Source organism: Anas platyrhynchos, chromosome 10 (genome assembly GCF_047663525.1).
Source record: "Anas platyrhynchos isolate ZD024472 breed Pekin duck chromosome 10, IASCAAS_PekinDuck_T2T, whole genome shotgun sequence".
NCBI classification, from domain to species: domain Eukaryota; kingdom Metazoa; phylum Chordata; class Aves; order Anseriformes; family Anatidae; genus Anas; species Anas platyrhynchos.
This window is the reverse complement of record NC_092596.1, coordinates 13,398,262-13,418,439: the sequence shown is the minus strand read 5'-3', so window position 1 is coordinate 13,418,439 and position 20,178 is coordinate 13,398,262. Positions and strand designations below refer to the sequence as shown.

Sequence of the window (20,178 nt, the reverse complement as noted above, 5' to 3'; positions counted from 1 at the left end):
GCATCAGTGTACCTTTGCTATGGCTTAAACAGTCATGGATTGGTTGAGCCTAATGAGAAAAAAATGCATCCACACTGTTCTTATGGGCATGCTGCTCTCATGCCCTACTTCCATGGCAGCCGGCACTGTCCCCGTGAGAAACTGAACAGTTCTTTGGAACCATATCCCTGTGATTCACAGCTGTATATTTCTCATCCTGTACTTTTCACTCACATCATCTGTAGAATTTGTCTGCCCTCTCAGGGGATAACAGCAGGAAGCGTTCTTGTTCAGGAAATCCAAGAGGTGAATGCAATTCCACAGGGCAGGCTGTGTTAGTGTGGGAGTCTGCCTTCTCACCACTGCTTAGGATGGTGCCTAATTCATCATAAGCCAGACTGTCAGGCTACCGTGGATTTAAAAGTTCTCCTTTGGCACTGCAAAATATAACCTTGATGCTGATCAGTGATGGTCAGTGTAGGGCCTTGTGACTGACCAGCAGGTGCTGAGCAACAGTCTTGTGAGCGTAGCGTTGAACCTTACTAGCAGTTTCTTGCATTTAATTGTTTCTCCTGAAGAGGAGAAAATCTGCAGAAACCACAAGCAATTTAGCATTGAGGGTGCTGAACATGAAGACAAATAATAAATAATTTTTGGTCAGAGCATATGTGTCAGTGTAGTTCGCAAGTAGATTACAGGACCACCAGAAAACAAACTTAATTATAAGTTTTAGGCTAGCTTACTGCTAGTAAGGAATAAGCTCTTCAAGGAGCACTCTTTACTTGACTGTTCCTTCCTTTTCACCAAGGCTTGAGGAAACTGTAAAACCTGGGCATGTTAGACTGGAAAGTAACATGAATCTAAGTGAAGCTTTCTGTGAAGGTAAGGCTGAGTTGCCAAACCTTTTCAGCAATGAAACCTATTGATCCTAGTAGGATACAACGGTTTCCTACTGTCAGTATAACAGTTCACAAATTCCTGGATTCTTCTGAAATAGAATATATGAGTAAATCACACGGTGCAAATTTACACTACAAAGATAGTACTTTAGCAGGAAAGACAGCTCATTTGGTGATCAAGAGAGACAAACTGCTGTGTTAAATAGTGGCTACCAGGAAGGAAATAAATGATCTAAATATGGTATGATGGTAGACATGCAAATTTCCCAAAGGTATAAAGAATTCCTGGTGGACAGGTAGATTCTTGCCACTTTTTTTTCCATTTAGTTTTCTTCACTTCAGCAAGAGTTTCAAATATTACATGACCTTTTTCCTTCATCACTCTTAGCTCAAGCACTCTTCTATGTGCTTAACTCTGATTTTTATGGGATTTTGACATGGCATGAAGTTAAGTGCATGTGCTTTAATGAAAGACCTGACCATCTCCCTCATCTGTAATCAAGCTGCTAATCCAAAGAAGGCTGTGGTTATGCCTGTAGTGCAAGCAAAATAGGTGGCGAGACTGCAGAGAGCAGTGCTGGGAGTGAGTTGTTCAAGTGTTAGCCAGCATGTGCAAAGCCAGTCAATGCAGATGAGAAAAGCATGTAGGAGCAAAAATCCCTTCAAAGCAGAGCTGGAGTCTGAGAGATGTTCAATGCCTTTTTTTTTGCCTGACATTAACAGAAGTGGACATTGAAGAAGTGGAGATGAAGGTTGAGGAAGAGCAAAGCCAGGTGTGTGGCTCCCTGAAATTTAGGAATTAGGAACAAACTGAATAATTGTGTTCTAAGATGGTGAGTGACCAAGCTATACAGATGAAACTGGTCACAAAGTATCTCCTATCTTAGCTATTGTGCTAAGACAAATGGAGCCATCTGAAGCGGACTAGTGAATTCAGAGTTTCAATAAAGGTAATGTAATGATTTCAGTTTTCAGTTAGAAGTAGCTTTGCCTTGGGTTTGCTTTAGCAAAATATCTCACAGCTCCTCTTGGGGACTTTTTTTGGTTTTTTTTTTTTTTTTTGGTAGAAGAGCATATCCTAGTCAGTACTCAGTACTAATCTGTTAACAGTATGGAAAAAAATTAGTTAAAATTTCTTTGCTTCTGTTCCTGATTAGGAAAAAACTTTTTTGCTGAGCTGTTGCAGCTGAAGGTTCCCACAGAAAATTCAGTCCCTTTCAGTTCTCTTTCAGTTCTTCTGCATGGGCTTTTTAAAGAGAAGTTCTGTTAAAAGCTTTGGACACAAACTGAAAATAGAATAATGTCCCCACAGTCTTCATTTCTAAATATACAGATAGGAGAGACTTATGCAATAAGTCTCTGAGCCACAATGATGTCCCCTTTTAAAAGCCTTAAACACTGTTTTCTACAAAGTAGCTACATAAATCGTTGGGCAGAAAAGTGAAGAATAACCTATTCAGACTAGAACTGCGGGGGGCATGTTAGGCAGACTGACTATAATTAGCGAAAATGGGTTTTGGCTAGGACGTTAGAGTTAATTAAAAAATATTACAGGATCCTAAATGACCAAAAGTAGTCAGGATCCTGGCATATGTCACACCTGAATGATGGCAGGTCAGTTAGAGCACTGATCTCTTGCTCTGTGGTGGGACACTGGTTCAGAACTGACTCAGAGGAGGGAGGACACTGTCTTGCCTGATTTATGCTGGAACTGGTGTGTGTGTGATAAGTGTTTTTTGGAGCATTGTGAGAATGATGACTTTTCTGTATGCTTGTCCTATAGTATTACAGGAAGTACGCAGCCCAAAATGTGGCAATGTGTTTTCAGTCGATGAAATGAAAAAACAAAGTTCAGAAGAACACAAGTTTATTTTTAGACCTTGGGAAAAAAAGTACTTAAACTTGGGGATTAAATTTGTCAATAAAATAAAAATCTGAAGCTTATTGCTTTGCAAAGTGGAGTGAAATTTTGGAAGAAATTATTTGAAGATACTGAGAAAACAGCACTATTCAAAATTGAGCATGTTACAGTAACATGCTGTAAGGTTGTAGTCTTATAGAACTAAAGCTTGCCTATTAGGAAACTGCTGATCTATTTCCTTCAATTTATTTCTAGTTCTTGAAGTATTTGATGAGGGACCTACTGATGAACAGAGGGAAAAATGTCCAGGTCTCTGGTACATCACTTTTGCTGACCATAAAGTTAGAGAAAATATCCATGCTTCCATCTACCCTGTTTTTAAACTAACATCTAGTTAGCTAGAGCTAACTTCAGAAACAGATATTTTTTTCTGATTTTCCTTCTCTTTCCTGAGAATGCAGGAGTCTGTAATTTGGGAACTGATGCAAAATATAGCTATATAGCTATACTATTTCTCTTTATTCTTCCAAAAATTCAGTCTAGATGAATGGAGTGAAGAACTATCCAACTATAATAAATGCACTTGTTCTGCAAGCCAAGTATTTTATAATCACTTTATATAATCTGGGCCTTATGTTATTGAAGATCTTTTTATGTTCTTTCTGCATATGGTTGGTGCATGGCTCTGTTGTAGTGTAGAGGCCAAAGACAAATGCCTTATTCCTTTTTTCTGAGTGTGGATCATAGATTTTTTCTGTTCTGTTCAGTGTGTTAGCTCAAAGGGGTCTACTTTCCAGCTTCTGATCATCATCAGAGTTTGTCAAACTAACAGCATCTTTTATGTTCTGTGTACTTTCTACAACGCTTTAGTGGGAATGGTTAAAACATGCCTTTTTAGTGAGATCTTTTATGTTCAATACAAGGAAGAGAATTCTTGTCTTTAATCTCCTTCCTATAGATAATGGACCACACGTTCAGCAAAATGACATATATTTTGTTTTTGTGCAATGTCTATCAAATATGTGGTTGTGGTAATGCTTTTGTTCTGTAAAATATGCAGTGAATTTGATTAATTGAAAGTTAACAGTAATGACAACTTAAATCTTACCTCTAATTCATCTTTACTATTTTCTGTTGGCCTTGGAACCTGTCCCTGGCAGGCAGTTACTTGTGGTTTTGAGATGTGTGTCCTGTGTCCGTCCCCCCCCGCCCCCTCCAGTAATTATGATTTCCAAAATAACATTTCATCTTCTGTTGGTAGTTCTCTCCCTCCCTCCTTTTCTTCCTTCCTTCCTTTTTTGTAATGAGCTTCTTGTCAGAATATCTGCAGAAAAGCTTTTCTCCTCCTACGCAAATTCCTGCCACTACATAAGCCCAATTTAATCTGCTCCATGGACAATTTGTAATAAACTTATGGAATTGCTTTCAGTAGTTTATTTGCTTACAGTGAAAAGCTGGTATCAGTCCTTCTTATTTCCCCTTTGGAGGAGCATGATTCCATTTTGTTTTACAAATTGAGAGATGTTTGGCTCCATTTTTTCTCAAAACCATTGGTTTTGTCTTGAATTTTTGTTCAGTTTAAAAAGAGAGGACTTTTTATCCTCTCAACTATGTATTCCCCTTCAGAATAAACATTTAGCACCGAGAACTTGAACCCAAGTCACTTGGACATTAGCACTGAATTAATCATGTTTTTTCTTTTTTCCTGGAAATATATTAACTGTACAGCAAACATGAAGCAAATAATCACTGTCAGAACTATTCATCAGGTAGTAATGAAGTACAAAAAGGTCATGGAAGTCATTCTGCTTAAGGAGTGCTGTCTCCTGTTATAAATCAATGATGGTTATAAGCATGTGTCAGATGGCTGCATTTGGCCTTAGAAGAAGGTTAGAAAAAACAGTCTTCATAACACCGTTTCTTCTGTATCTTCTGTATTGGGAAACAGAAGACTGAGAAGTGGGACTGGCACATCGAGTCTGTTATTGGCCTGGCTAGAACAGCTGGGTAGCTTAGAGCTACATGGAAGAAATAAAAACTTAGGGGACTGAGTGTCCTGAAGACTAAGGATACAGGGCAGTTATACAGTTGCTGGGGATAAAAAAAGGAAAAAATGAACTCAGAATGTAGTTTAGGACAGGTTAAAAAAAAAAAAAAAGACTGTATAAGCTGTGCATATAGGAGACCAAGCCAGCCCCTTGTTCAAGTATTGTCTTTGAAATGAATTTTCTTATGGAATGGTTTCCTTTCAGTGCAGAATCTGTGCAGAAAACAAGCGTTTCAGCTCCCCTTTCACCTAAAACCCCTCAAAACACCTTGTGCGTTGGGAAAGAAATATTATTGAACACTATTAAAGGGGAACATTATTAAAGGACTTGAAAATTCTCCTTGAACCGTCTGCACCACCTGGAAAGTGTTCTTCTACCTGGACATCTCCAAGCTAGGTCCAGAATACTGCATACTTAAAAATGAAAACCATGTCAAAAGAAAGCAATGAGCTATGCTTCCCATCTATACCTACCTTACATTACATTCTCAGTCTACACCTGTCTGTTCACCTCAATGTAACAACCGTGAGACAGAAAATCCCATATGGCTATTATTAAAGTTGTTTTCTGTAGCACTGTTTGGGTGCCTAACAGCATCTGTGCCTGACAAAAACAAACCAACGTTTCAAACCACCACCACTACCGCCAACAAAACCCAACAAACTTCAGCATACTTCCTATGTTCATCAGAGGATACCAGAACCAGATCTTGAATTACCCGTGGCATTTTTTTTAAAGAGTTTTGAAAACATTATGGGACTGAGGAATTTTTCTAGTGTACATAAGGTGAAGAGGCTTTGCACTGAACTTTCATAAGTCCATATATAAAGGAAGCTATTTCCCATGGTTTAAGTATGGCTGTTTGCAAACATCTAGGGACAGAAATATGAGGTTTTGAGATGACACCTATTGTTTGATTTTGATAAATTCCTTGCAAGTGCTCTGAAGTAAAGAGAAATGCAGTAGTAAAGGGTTGTTGACAGAAAATACAAGCAGCAGTGAGAGGACGGATGAATTGAAATTGGAAAGCAGGCTACATAAGTATAAGGCAATACAAAGGAATTGAGAGCGTATGGCAAAATGGTCAAATGGCTGATAGGAGAAGCAAGAGGAAAAAAGGATTGAAGGTCAATGCTGAAAGAAGACATGGTATTGTGGAAGGGACAATAAAGGAAGAGCTTTGTACAAGTGAGGGAATGAGTACACAGAAGGCTTATGAGAAGCCCAAACAAAGAAGACTGGTATAGTTTTCGATGAGGAAGCTTTCTGGCATCTCAGGGACACCTAATCTCAAAGGCAGCCTGTGTACTGCTGAGTCTGTACGGAGCACTGAGAACAGCCTGTAAAAACTGCCTAAGTCAGAAAATTTGATGGGAAGTCTAAGGCAGCATGGGGTAGTTGAGCAAAGGTCTCAACAGAACTCAACTGAAAGATCATTACAGCAGCCAGTGAAGCTTAGAGATGTCTGCAGAACTGCTTTCAGGAGTCCCTCTGGGACTGCTGGCTGCCTGGCAATGTCCCCTGGGCATCAGGCCTGTAGGGAGGAGCCTTCCTAAGTGAAAAAAGGCAACAGTCCCCAGAGGATATATGTTGTTTTTCTTAGTTGATCCAAGGACTTGGAGCTGTTCTGAGGTGATTGGCTACAGAGATGAGTACTCAGTTTTAACAAAAGATATGGTATTCTTTATACTGCAGTCATGAAAGGCAAGTTTTAAAAATTCAGGAGCATGGCACAAATAGAAGCACATATCCAGGCTGCTTGGCTCTGTGATCTATTTCAAACATGCTTGACAGAGAAGCACAGTATGAATGCTTCCAAGTTTTTCCCCTAATAATTTTTGATGTTGTCACCGTATTTCTACAGCTGAGGTTGGCAGCTCATATGTTTCCATTAAAATACTACAGGTTTGTGAAAGTGTCAGAAAAAATTGGGCATAATTCAGTTTAAAAAGGCTATCTATCAAGAGACTCAAATCTGTTGGAAATGGGTCTTCATTAGTTCCAGTGCTCAGGCAACTGTTTGTTCCCTGAAGCAATCTACTAAGTTTTAAAATACAAAGCATGTTATATTAAAAATGGTAGAAAACAAGGAATATCACACTGAACTGCAATTGGATAACATTCTGAAAAGCCCTTTTCTTTTTTAAATCCAATACAGCTGGAACAAAGAAGTGCTGTGTGGATGAACTTGAGGTTACCATGGTTATTCTATGCTGGGTTAAGAAACCAAGATATTGCCATTAGGATGAGGCTGTTTGGACCTTCCCAACAAACTCAGCTATTCATGAACCTATAAGAAAATTCCTATTTTTCAAGCATTCCACTCTCCTCTGAGGAGAGGCTGAGGACGTTTGTGTTGTCCAGTTTAGAGAAAAGGAGGCCGAGAGGCAATCTCATTGCTCTCTGCAGCTCCCTGAGGAGGGGCAGTGGGGAGGGAGGTAACCGTCACTTCACCCTGGTCACAAATGACAAGACATGCAGGAATGGCACAAAGTTGTGCCAGGGGAAGTTCAGATGGAATATTAGGAAAAATATCTTCAGTATAAGGGTAGTCAAACACTGGAACAGGCTTCCTAGTGAGGTGGTTGATCCCTATGCTTGTCAGTGTTGAAGAGGCATTTGGATAATGCCCTTAATAATATACTTTAACTTTTGGTTAGCCCTGAAGCATTCAGGCAGTTGGATGATCTTTGTAGGTCCCTTCCAACTGAACTATTCAGTTCTAAATGTCATTAACTTTTAGATTTTGTATACAAGTGCTTTTTAGAAGAAAGAATCTAGAAGAAATGCTTTGGGCAGTGACAAATCAATTAAATGTTTTGAAGATAAGCAATACTGTTTGCATTTCGTGGTATATTTGTGCAGCACCTAAAACTGAGAGGCTCAGATCTGACTAGTCACAAACATAATAATTTGAATTTACATTTGTGTGTTGCTTAGCAGAGGAAGAGGAATCCTGTTAGACATACTAGCTGAAAAGAATACACTGATGCCTTAGAATAAACATGTATTTGGAGGAAGTGGCTTTGCATCCCGTGTTAAGTGGATTGTGTGCAACAACCCAGTCTTTTCTGTCCAGTTCTGATAAAATTGACCTGATAGATGTTTTAAGAATGTTAAAGACAGACCACAGAAGAAGAACTTAGAAGAAAAGGATGTTTGAATATAAATAAAGATTGAAGTCTTAGTTATTAAGTTCCTAACTTTTTGGTGGAAAGTACACTAAACTTAAATGGGTGATATACTTTTAGCATCATGATTTACTGCCTTTAAATAGTAAATTGGGGAAAATAAAACATGCATGAGTTTTTCGTTTTTCAGTACTGGCCACCTTGTCTGTTGCCAAGCTTTTTCTGCACAGGTTATAGAAGTGAGAATTCCTAATACACTTCTAAAATTTGAAAAATATGCCTTTAGTCAAATTTAAAAACCTGTTTTGAAGAACTACAAAGAAGTCATCTTGATCCTCTTTCAGAAGATACCAAGTCTCCACATACCTGTCTGTATGAAATTGAGAAGACTATCTACAGCATGGTTTGTTTTTGGTCAAAAAAACCTTTGTCTTAATTTTAAGGAAATTCTCATTTTGGAGTAGTTAATCATTCAAGGGGTTTCACTTGCAACTTTTTAAGAATACTGTCTGCTCTGTTTTTGAAAGAATATTCTCAATGACATGCTTGCATGGTGTGATGTTTGCATGTGTGTACTTCGTAGAGCCAACTGATCCTCACCATTTATTTCACATTTTCTGAAGGTTTCCTTTGTATCTGACGATGCAATAAAGTTTTTGATATCTCTAGCCTGACAGTGAGCAGCTCCATTCATTTAGGGCTAACTGTCAAGAGTGAGTGTCTGAAGTGTGATGACCTGCAACTGCATGACTTTGTGAATGCTGAGATCCTCAAAGCCAGTGTAGTTCGCAGTTACATAGCCTATGCTGTGCAACTGTTCTTGCTATGAAACTCGTTCTCTAGAGCCTATCATAAGAATACATTAGTACAAACTGGAACAGATTTTACTCATTTGAAAATTCAAATAAATCCATTGTATGTAGTTCAGGTAGTTAAATCAGTGTTGAACTAGAGAACACAGAGCAGCAGTGCTTATAGAACACAGTGTAAACACTCAGAATACTTTTCTCATCTCTTCAACCTCTAATTTTCCAAAGCACTTCAGGATTTGTCATGTGGAGTTGGAAATATTCTTCCTCCTATGGGTTTTCCTGCAGCAAGACTAGCATTTCTTGCATTTCTTCTCAAAATCTTCAAGCATTTTCAAAATTGCCCAGAGCATTACTTGCCATGTGCAGTTTAAATGGATACCTTTTTTTACTTGCTGCCTGTCATCACTTCAAAAAGCCAGCTAGGAGGATACTATATTAAATTCAAGTATGCATGCCTTAGCAGATTAGCCAGGTTTGTCTCTTATCCTTAAACAGACAATATTACAAGTCTGTAATAACTTCAGAGACATTCAAATCAAGCAGTTTGTTTAATTGCCTTAAATTATTTTGACTTACCATGAAATGAACAGATTAAGAAAGAAACAATTTTTCTTTTTATTAAATTCAGTTGTCTCAAACAAAACCACCTAAATGTAAGGTGCTATAAATTAGGTTCTCATTAAATCAGCAGTAGGGTGATCACAACTACTTTGATCTGTTGTGTTTTATCACATCAGGAAGGGAATGTATCAAATTAGAAAACCACCAAAGGTTTTAATTGTTCCAAACAGAAGATAAGCAGAATGGGAATGTCATATGTATCATGCCTTACTTCAGCCTTTTGATAGTTTACAACTCAGGAAAAAGTAACATAATATAGCTGTCGTCTTTATTTTAGAAATGGCTATGTAGTTATGGATGAATGTACACCATAAATCCTATTTAGGTTGTCTCAGGAATATGCTACTTTCCCTGGGGTTAGTGCAAAGGTACACTCAAAAAATCTTTCACCTTGAAGAATGCCTTAGTCTAGATGAGCAATGTAATAATCATGTTATTAGGAATATTAATTGCATCCTTGTCACTACTGTTATAGGACTATAGTTACAGGTGGAGATGAGGTGTGTTGATAAATATAATGGATTTTAGGAATATTTTGTTTCAGTAAATTTCATCTCTCTATTACTGTTGATCTCTCTTCTTTTGTGGTTGCTCAAGGATTAGATCGAGAAGAAAATATTATAGCATAGAAGGCTGAGAAAAGGAAGTACTTGAAAATAATGTTTTTTAAATCACTCTGGGGTTTTGACCATGATCTTTCTGACCTTGAACAGTGGGTTTCTTCCTTGTAAAGAATCCAGTTCCGATGGCTTTCTGTTATTGCTTTCTGGTCACAGACTTCTGTGAAATAGGAAGAACTTCTGGAACAGCCCCTCACTGAAATGGGACCAAACTTCAAATTTACATCAGGTTGTTCATGGCTCTGTCTAGATGAGCTGGAGTATTTCCAAAGATGGAGATCTCACAGCTTCTCCAGACATCCTGATCTGTGTTTGATTTGCAAAGAGTTTTCCCTTATATGTAACTGAAAATTCCTGTGCTCCAGTTTACAACTATTTTCTTTTGTTTTGCTAATATTTTAATGGCTAGTAATGTTTCACATTATCATGCTTTTATGGAGAAATCTGATTTCTCGAAAGTTTTCTCCTTTTCTCTTTTGTGTGATGTATGGTCTTCCCAGGATTGCTTGGTATGCTGAAATATCTAAAGAAAATATTCAGTAGTTGCTCAGTAGGATCAGACAAATTTATCTGCTTTTGTGCTCATCTAGACTAGGCAGTACCTCAGCAATTCTAGGTTAGTAGTTTTAATTTTGTACCACTGCTATTAGAAATGAAAGAATCAAACTTCTAAAATATAAATTTAAGTGTTCATGTTGCTTCCACTATCCTGAACTTACTTTCTAGCTTTTGAAAATCTATTGGATGAGCTGTGAGCACGGGGGTATAAAGCTAGTGCTTTGAAGGCTAGTAGTAGAAGTGGTAAAAGCCAGGAGTTGAAATATGTCATGTTAAATAATCCTGCATTTCATTTGTCATTTGTAGTAATGTTTGTCAAGTCTATTTTCTGTTTAATAAATCCCCTTGCTCTTTTTCAATCCTCTCCTACTTTATTGGGAGCTGTAATAGATAGGCCTGTTATTTGTAACAAGCTCATCTTGGTTTTTCATCATGATGAAAAACCCTGCTTGTGCATAATTAAGTGCAAAGTGTGGTTCTGAATTTCTTCTCTGGTAGACAGAAGTTACAGAAGTAACAGAGGATGCTCAACTTTGTGTGTGTGCGTGTTACAAAATCAGTGACTATTCTGACATTTTTCGTAGTGGTGTTAGATTGATCTCCATTACTTTTTTTTTCCTTCCCTAATATCTACTTCTGAAAAGTGTACCTATGCTATCAGACAAAATTTTGTAGTAGAGAAGAAGAAGAGGATAGACTAAATTTGATAGACAGTGCAAACAATTTCCATTTGTAGTTAGAACATAGGGGGTTTATTCTCTTTCATAAGAAGATAGAGTAGAAATAGAATTATTAAAATAAATAAATATTGTAACAAGCATTCTTTCTTGTATGTTTTGTGCTCAACAACTGTTATATTGATTTGAAACCCGTCACTGGTAATGTGTTCTGTTCTTATAAATCCTGTATTTACAGAATGCTTGAATTTGTGCGTTTCTAATTTTTATAGAGATTTACAAATGTTTTTGTTAAATTTAACTTTCTTTAAAGGGACACTCTTCATGTGTGTTTGTATCAGTATTATTAGGACATTAGTAGTTTTTAGGTCCTCCCAGACTATGCTTAACCCTTACAGACTACAAACATATGGGAGAAGTACATTGTTCTAAGGATGCTTTGGTCTAAATAAGATGGGAAAGAGATGGGCACAAAAGGATGCATCCTCTAGCTTTTGGTGACAATCTGAGCCTTGTAGGTTTTAGAACCTGATAATAAAGAAACGTGGCTGGGAAGGAAGAAATGCAGTGCTCTAGGGAGGCAATCAGTTAATCTCTCCTTTCCAGGATTTCGTAATGAAAGAATACAGCGTCCATACTCTGCTAGTTCTTCATTTGGATTTGCTCTTACCTTTTCCATTTATTATTAAATTATTTTCTTCTGAGGCCATGTCTTTTCTAGACTTAGCATGAAATAGGTGAGCTGTAGTCAGAGGTCAGTTTTGCATACTCAACTGCAAGAAAAAGTCCTCGAACCTTTAAAGCTTGCCAGCATTCTTCATGTGCCATCACTTCTGACATGCTATGAAGCATTAGTTATCATGTAACTAAGAAGATAGTTATATGATGGAAGATACAAGCTAGTGGGGAGGAGAAAGGTGGCCACTGAAGTAAAATACAAATATATATCAGAATATATCATGTTGCTGCACAAACATCTTAAGCACTTCTATTGTTGAGAGTGCGAATGCATGCATTAATGTTTGGAATCCTAACCAAATTGGGATGATTTTTATGATCAGGGTATTTTCAATTGAACTGAATATGGTAGCTTTGCATAGATTTAAGTTCAAATTTAATGTGTTTGTTGCACAGTTGATTGTATTACACAGTATTCACAGGCAATTGAAGGAGTAAAATGTTGGTGAGTGTCACAGCAGATATTCTTGCATAACGTTTTCAAAAGTTGGAATTTTTTTTTCCTTTTGCAGATGGCTTACGTTGTTTGTTTTGTTTGCCTCTATGTCAGCTTGGAAGATAATCAAATCAACGTGGAGAGTTAACAGGTAAGTCTAACAGTTGAATTATTAGATTAGTAAAAAGTTTTGATTTTTTTCTTGACCTAATTTTACATTTTCTGTGACAAAACAAATGGTAGAAACTTCCTTATTGCTGCTGAAAACATGTTAAAAACAAGCTTACTAAAAAAGTCTTGTGTGTATTTTGATTTCTTACAATTAATCTGGTCCCTTAAAATATAGGTGCAATTCTTCTTGAAATTTGTTCTGTTCATTTTAAGATTCCTTGGCTAGTAAATTAGATATACACAAAGTGAGAAAACAGGAATCATTTTCTCCCATTAGAATTTTCTGAGACCTCATTTCTGTTGTGATGTTTTGTTGTGGACAGAGGGTTCAACTTTCCTGATATCAAGCAAGTTCTAATACTGGTATTCTGGAGTAAATCAGTTGCTTATCATGTAACTGACATGACATGCAAAAATACATTTCTGCATCCCCCAGGATGAAAAAATACACAATACATGAGAAAATACAGAAAAGGTAATCTGGTGCTCATGGGAGTACATAGATAAAATAGAAGCCTAAGATATCGAGAAAACTGGATAGTCAGTAGAAGCTTTAGAAGTTTGCTTCTTCAGACTTACCTTTTCAGAAGATTTTTGTTGAAATGCTGTGGGACAGTGTGAAAGATGGAATACTATGGCTTTGGGGATGTTTTCAGATGTACCTTCATATTTTATCTTTACACATAATACAATAATGTCCTATTTCTTAGGAGTGTCTAGATAGTCATAGTTCTATATCTATTTTTAAAGACTCACCTTAGATCAGTAGCACTGCCCTGGGGCAAGTGGCCTGTTCCTTTTTCTGTAGCTGAATTGAATCAATTCTGAATTGTTTCCGTGTGTGATTTTTACTGGTCTCTCTGAATATTTGTAACAAATGTGGGTAATCTCTTAAAAATGTGAGTAATCTTTCAGTAGCATGCTATAGTTCAGTCTCAATCAGTGCTTGCAGCTATCTAGAACAGTAAAAGTTAATGATTGGGTGGTTTTTAGATCTGCAAGGAAGAAAAAACTGATTTTGATAATTACTTCTTTCATATTAGCAAAAGTAACAGGATAAATACATTAATGTTTCTTCACTTCATTGAATAAATTTGTCCATCTTGGTTTCTTCTCTTTGACTCTTTAGTTTTAAGTTTGTGTGCTTGGAGCAGATAGGACTTGAGTACATCCTAGTACAAAAAACTATATTATGTGGTCTGAAATGCTAGGGGAAACATGATTACTAATAGTATAATATTGTGTGAAATTGAAGTACCATTTAAGATACAGCTCATAGTTGCCTAACCTAAAATGGGGATGTGACAGGAGAGAGGCTGCAATATTTATGATTGTGGGGGGAAAACCTGCTTTCACATCGCTTTGATTTTTCTAAAAGCATGTTTTTAGTTTTATTTTTTTCCACAGTGCATTTTATTCAAAATCTGACTACCCACGCATCTCCAGTTAATGCATTCCCTACCGTACACAACAGTTACTTTAGTTCTAGTCAGTGTAATTTGTGGATGATGCTAATTTCTTTCAGGGCTCTTGTACCTCTTCTAGAAAAGCATGTGTGATGGTTTCTAGTGTTCTCTCTTTGTACTTAAACGTAAACATAGATTTTTTTTTTTGCTTGGTTTTGTAGTGGTCCATGCATTCACTTTTCCCCTACAAGGTTCAAGAGATTTTACTTGCTTGTCACATGCATCAGGTAGCAGTTGGCATTGTTGATGTGTTCTCTGAAATGTGTACAGCATGGATATGTCTAAACTGTGATAATGCTATGCTCTTGTTGCACTTCTCTTACAAAAAATAGCCCAGGTATACAAAGCTGAACTGCCTTCAAATACATTTTCTCAGTACTCAAATAACAGAAGAATAACACATTAGCATTTCAATGAGGCAATTGGATTTTTTTCTTGGATTTTTAATGTCATTTTCTTATTTTTCACTAAAAATTTTGAAGAAACTAGAATTCATATTTCAGTCTTCATGACATGCTTATACACTGTGTATTGCATACTTCTAGTTTTTCTTCTGCTTGATACAACAAAAGGTTTATTAGCTCAGTTCTGCTGTTTAGCTGCTGATTTCTTTTTTAAAATGCTTACTGCATTTGAAAAATTATTCTGAATTTTGTGGCAGTTATTTGAGAGCTCAAATTCATTTCACAACTGACTGAATTCTGTAAGTTGGAGCCTGCATTCCCATACCTGAGCCACAGTATCTGTGTGTTGCTTGGGAGAAGCTTAAGGGCTTCAATAAGGATGTGAGTACTGCAAAGAAAGAATAAAAGGTAGTGCCACATCTTCTAGGCCTTCTTGAGATCTTAATTGCATCCACAGGTTTCAAGAGCTTTAGCATTCTAACTAGAGCTAATGTAATCTGAGTTCGTAAATAGCAAAAGTAATCTACAACTGGTATCTGTTTATTTTGAGGGAAAGTATTGTGTTTCTGTAATAGACAATTCAGCAACAATTGTACTTGTTTACCACCTCTCTGTCTCCTCACTTTATTTTTTATTCACAAATTCCATTTTTTTTTTCCTAGGACCTTTGTGTTTGAGTGGATTATGCCAATTAACTTTGAGTATTCTTAGGGGATCTTTGGTTTTGTATTTTTTTTCCTTCAACTAACTTCATAGATAGTGCTGTGAGCCAGTCTTCAAAGCTACTGAACAGGGAAAAAGCTAAAGAACAGAGAAACACCCAGGGAGTTTAGCACCCTTTGAAAAAAAGACTGTATGTTTATCTCCTCTATTTGATCAGCAAGCTTCTTATGTCAGGATTACACAATATCAACTGGTAACATTAGCTTGGCTCTGTACACAGCATAACTCAATTTGGCTAATTTTACTTTCCTGGGTTTGCATGCCTCCTTTTTTCTCTGTGCTCTCTCTGTGGATCAAACTCTTTTCTTGGAGTGAGAGCTAAAAAGCTGAGCTAGCTAAATCTCCACAGCAGTTTCATTCAGGATTTGATTATGATTCACAGGACTTGGCAAAATGAAAAACAAACAAATAAATGAGCTTTTTCAGAAATGCTGTTCCCCTGAGTGACTTGTTTCACCTCTCACAAAGAAGTGCAGAGATAAAGAAGTTAGGTGGACTATAAATTCAAAATCTGAAGGACAGATAAACAAGGAAAAAAACAACACACTTTTTAAAATCCTGCTAACCTTCTGTCTCCCAAGACCTAACTGACTCTCTTAAAGTGAATACCTTCATTTACACAGCAAAGATACCCACACTGAGTAACAAAATCATTTAATACAAAATTACAAGCAGCTTCTCAGTTTTACTTTGTTCAGCTGTGTATGGACATACCCTGTTTGGTTTGTGGATTTAGAGAGTTGTTCTTAGTCAGAGACACATATGCAACACATCCACATGTATTTTGCTTTAAAATGGCCAAATTGAGGAGTGGCCTATTGGAAGAATTGGCAGACCTGCTGGAGCTAAAGAGCTGGGAGAACAGAACTGCTGTACTGTGTTGAACATCTCCTGTATCATCTGTTGTGTAGGCAGAGCCCTTTCTGGCTGGGAGAAGGGAAGGTGGGCTGCTCCCAGCTGACTTGAGACATCAGAGGCCCAAGTGCATGCTGTTCTGATCCATCACAACTCCTGCCACAGCTAATACCCTCTCTTACACTGTCTCTTTTCTTTCGAATATGCTCCTTCTCAGTATGGTCTGTCTTACTGGGATTGCGACCATGCCCATGGAGCAATTACAAAATAAAGAGCATTAGGGTCTGCAGTCCGCCTGCAAAGGCAGGGACAGAGCTGGACCTGCTTCATACAGTTTTATGTGAAATTACTCGTGAGCAGTGTATCAAAATTATATAAATAATGAATGTTGAAGCTTTCCTCCTTATTTCTCCCCACTGCCCCATCTCCCCAGATCTAAGAGATGAAGAATCAGCAAACTGAACAATGGTAGCCTTAGGCAAAGTGCTGTGGAGATGACGGTAAAGGAACAGAAGAGCTTGCTGAAAACTTGCTTCACAGTCTGTCAGCCTTGGGCACTAAATATGAACCTAGCAGGCCTGGAAAGACTTCATCAGTGACTAACTGTTGTGTTCTTCCCCACAAACCTTTTGTAATACCTGCTGTGAATTAAGTTTTGATGGTTAAATAAGCATATGGGGCAACTGAATGTGCTTTATGGTATCTCTTGTGTATATGTTTTGCCTGTATTTTTCAATGGATCACTTGTCTGTACTGTATTACAGCATTGGAAAGGTTTGGCAGAGCTGTTAAGCAGCGTCCATGTGGGAGTTAATATAACCCACCCATTAGATACATTTTCCCCTTTAAAGAGACCTTATGTGCTGGCAAGCCTCAGGGTGAGCTATGAAAGAATTAGAAGTTGAAAGAATTTAGAAGACTAACGAAAGTAGTATTTCAAACTAATGTCATTGTAATAAAATAATTATGTGGGGTACTGGAAGACTTAGACTGCTGACTAAAACTGTGCTGCATCAAAATGCTGTGATACCATTATATCAAACAATACTGCCTTTGAAGTAAGCATACTTTGAAGCTTCTGGGCCATATTCATTAGTATATTACTTCCATTTAAACTGGTATGAAATAATCAGAGTATGATAGGCAAAAAGTTTATTGCAGTATGGTAGAAAAAAAGGACTATGGTTTAGGGTTTTCTCTAAAGAAATAGGTCAAATATTGCTTAACAGAAGATTTGTCAGTAAGACCATAAATGTAACGCAATTCTTCCCTGGTGGAGATGGGCAGAAAGCAAAAACACACTGCAAATCTCTGAAACGGTTCTTTCAGGTTTGAATGTGCTAAAAAGGTATTAGATTTTTTTCTCTTTCCTTTCCGTCCTTCCCTGGCAGATGATGCTGTATAATTGCAATATGAACCATCTGGAAAATATTGCTCTTTTGTGCCAGGTGCTCCACCACTATCCTCTCATTTGATTGCAGCACTTCAGCTTGCTTCTGTCTGCTTTAAGTATGTCTGTCTCAACAAGACAGCAAATAGATTTAAGTAGGTATGAAATACATAGCTAAAGGTAGCTAAAGAGATAATTAACACACAATATTCTATGATTATTCATAGAATAATAAATTAACATTATCAACCATGAACAGATAAGGCTTTTAAAATTTGTACTTATTTCTTGACTGATAGTTTTTACAAAGAATATTCAAAATTCAAAGTGCTTGCTTAGAGGCATGGGAATTCTTTTTTTAATTTTAATTTTTATTGTACCTGGGTCAGATATCTAGGGCAAAACATGAGATTTTAAAAACAGCCTATTTAGTCCAATAACTTTGTATAGTAGGCATTCATAAACATTACCAGCCATTAAGAAAAGGAAACAAAAAGGCAAGTAAAGCACAGAATCAACATAAACTCATTAAAAACAGAAATATTCAACTGTTTCTTTCATCTGATTATATCTGAAGAATGATAATTTTTGGGAGGGAGTACTTGTTTATTAGGAGTTTATCTTTGAAATCATTTGTTATCTCTTTGTTCAAATCTAATCCTTCATATCTAACCACATCAATCATACACATGAATAATTATTTTCAGTGTGTCATGATCCATTTTCTCTGTATGCATAATTTAGCTACTGCCCATGGGAAAAAAAATCAGAAATAAGTATTTTGGGGTTACTCAGGCTCTTGATGAAAATCTGATATAGATAGGTATAGAATGGAGACTTCTAATAGTGTCTGTGCTCACAAACTTTTGTGCATTCTCCTCTCAAAATCTCTTGCAAAAAAAAAATTATAGGAATAATAGAAAAGTTAGGGTAGTATTTCTCAGCACATCTGACGCTCTCCAAAAGTATCTGTAATATTCCCTTGATGTAGATTTAGGTCTAGTCTTCCTATGTTTATTGTACTCCTGGGAAATGACCACAGAAATGACTGGGGTCTCTACTTGTTCAGATTAAGATAGTCAAACTAGCAACTTCAGTCCCAACTAAGAGCCAGAGAGTCCATTTGGGCAGATGTGAGCATCGTTCAGCCCATTGCAGTAATGCCTTGAAGAAGCATCCTAGGGTCTAAATGAGTTATTCGGTCCTATTCCTTGTTTCTTATTTTTGCTTCTTATTTGCAATGGTTTTACTAGAATAGAGGAAAGAAGCCTGTTTTTTTTTATCTAGTGATAATATGATTTGGCCAAATCTCAAGTGCAATATGCTTGAAAATCTGAAGGGCTTGAAACTACTTTTAGAATTATATCAGGAAGAACAACATAAAGGAACATGCCCATATTCATTGTATGTATTAGGAAATGTCTGAGAAACTTCCCCAGTGAAACCAAAATGAGATTTGTAAGGCAGTACAGGTGATGCAACAGAAACATCTGAGATCTACTTCTGAGAGACATCTTGACATGCCAGTGTTAACAGCCAACTTCTGACTTCTTTCATTATAAATTTATAAATCTTAAATCTGTTGTATATTATGAATGTGTAAGTTGAAACTATGACCTCTTTAATTCAGAGCAACAAAAAGCATACAACTGAAAGCAAATCCTTACAGAGCTGGTAACTGACATGAAGTATGCTGATGAAAATAGAAATAAGACATGTTTTTTCTTTTCCTTACCAAGGAAACCCTTGCTGTGTTTTAGACAAATATTTCTTTTTAGTTAATATCTAATGTCATTGTGTTGGTTTCCAACTTACATGACAGGCAGCTGCCAGAAATGTCGTATGAGGCTACGGATAATTACTAGAGCTCAATTGTAAGCTCAGATAAAATGTCAATAAGGCACTTACGTAGCCCATTTTTTCCTTAGAAGGGAAGTATTAAGTAGCTGTTCTCTGCCTCTCAAGATTTAATAGTCAGTTGCCAAGATTGACACCTGAGCTAGTTATTAGAACAACAGTTTTGCATGTTTTCAGGAAGACCTGTCTCCAGGTAACATTGACATCTGCAAACACCCAGTAAACACCCACTGTATTTTTTTCTCTAAAGTTAGATTTGGGATTGGTTCACATTTATAGAATTTCTGTGAGCTTTCTTTATAATTCATTACTCTAATGTCCCTATCTAAAGGAAGAGTAAAGAGGGTTTGCTAATGTAGGACCAGATTGATCCTACTACAGATACCGTAAAAAGTAATGAAGAAATGTGGTTTTCTTTCTGTCTGCTGGTGGCAAAGACTTGGCAACTCTAGTCATTACAAATTTGGAAGCAAAAGTGTCCATATCTTTATATACTGATCAAGAGATGTTATGTAAATTGTAGGGTAGAATACAGAGGGAAACACTGAAAAAAAATCTTGAGTAGGAGCTCCAATCAAGCATATTTATTGGTTGTTGTGAAAGGCAATTAAGCTCACAAACTATATATTCTGTATGTGAGCATTTTTGTGGGGTGTGGAAAAAAAAATAAATCCAATTTTTAGAAAGCCTTGAGTGTACCTTCATTTTGCAGTTGAGTGACTAAACTATATCTTAAAATCATGACCCATCTTAGAAGAAAGATTCCACCCAGCTCCATCAGACAAAGCCTCTGGGCAATATTGTAAAAAAGTTTGATGCTATTAATGGAAAAATAGTATGCAGAACTTTCTTTTTTTAATTAGGCAAGTAACTGAGTGGTAGTTTTTTTTTTCTTGTAAACAATAGCCTCTTTTTCTTTGTTTTAATAATAT

General features: G+C 36.9%; 1 long non-coding RNA gene across 7 annotated transcripts in view; it reads left to right on the top strand.

Moving 5' to 3' along the window:
• The window catches only part of LOC110352364 (uncharacterized), a 285,853-nt gene that overhangs the window by 76,873 nt on the left and 188,802 nt on the right, over positions 1-20,178 (top strand). For 6 of the 7 annotated variants that reach the window (XR_005268230.2, XR_011811705.1, XR_005268234.2 and 3 more), the window contains one exon: positions 12,457-12,531. This is a non-coding gene — a long non-coding RNA (uncharacterized lncRNA). Of the gene's footprint in view, positions 1-12,456; positions 12,532-16,432; positions 16,982-20,178 lie in introns of those variants that run through there. The other variant, XR_002401259.4, reaches the window with a different exon arrangement.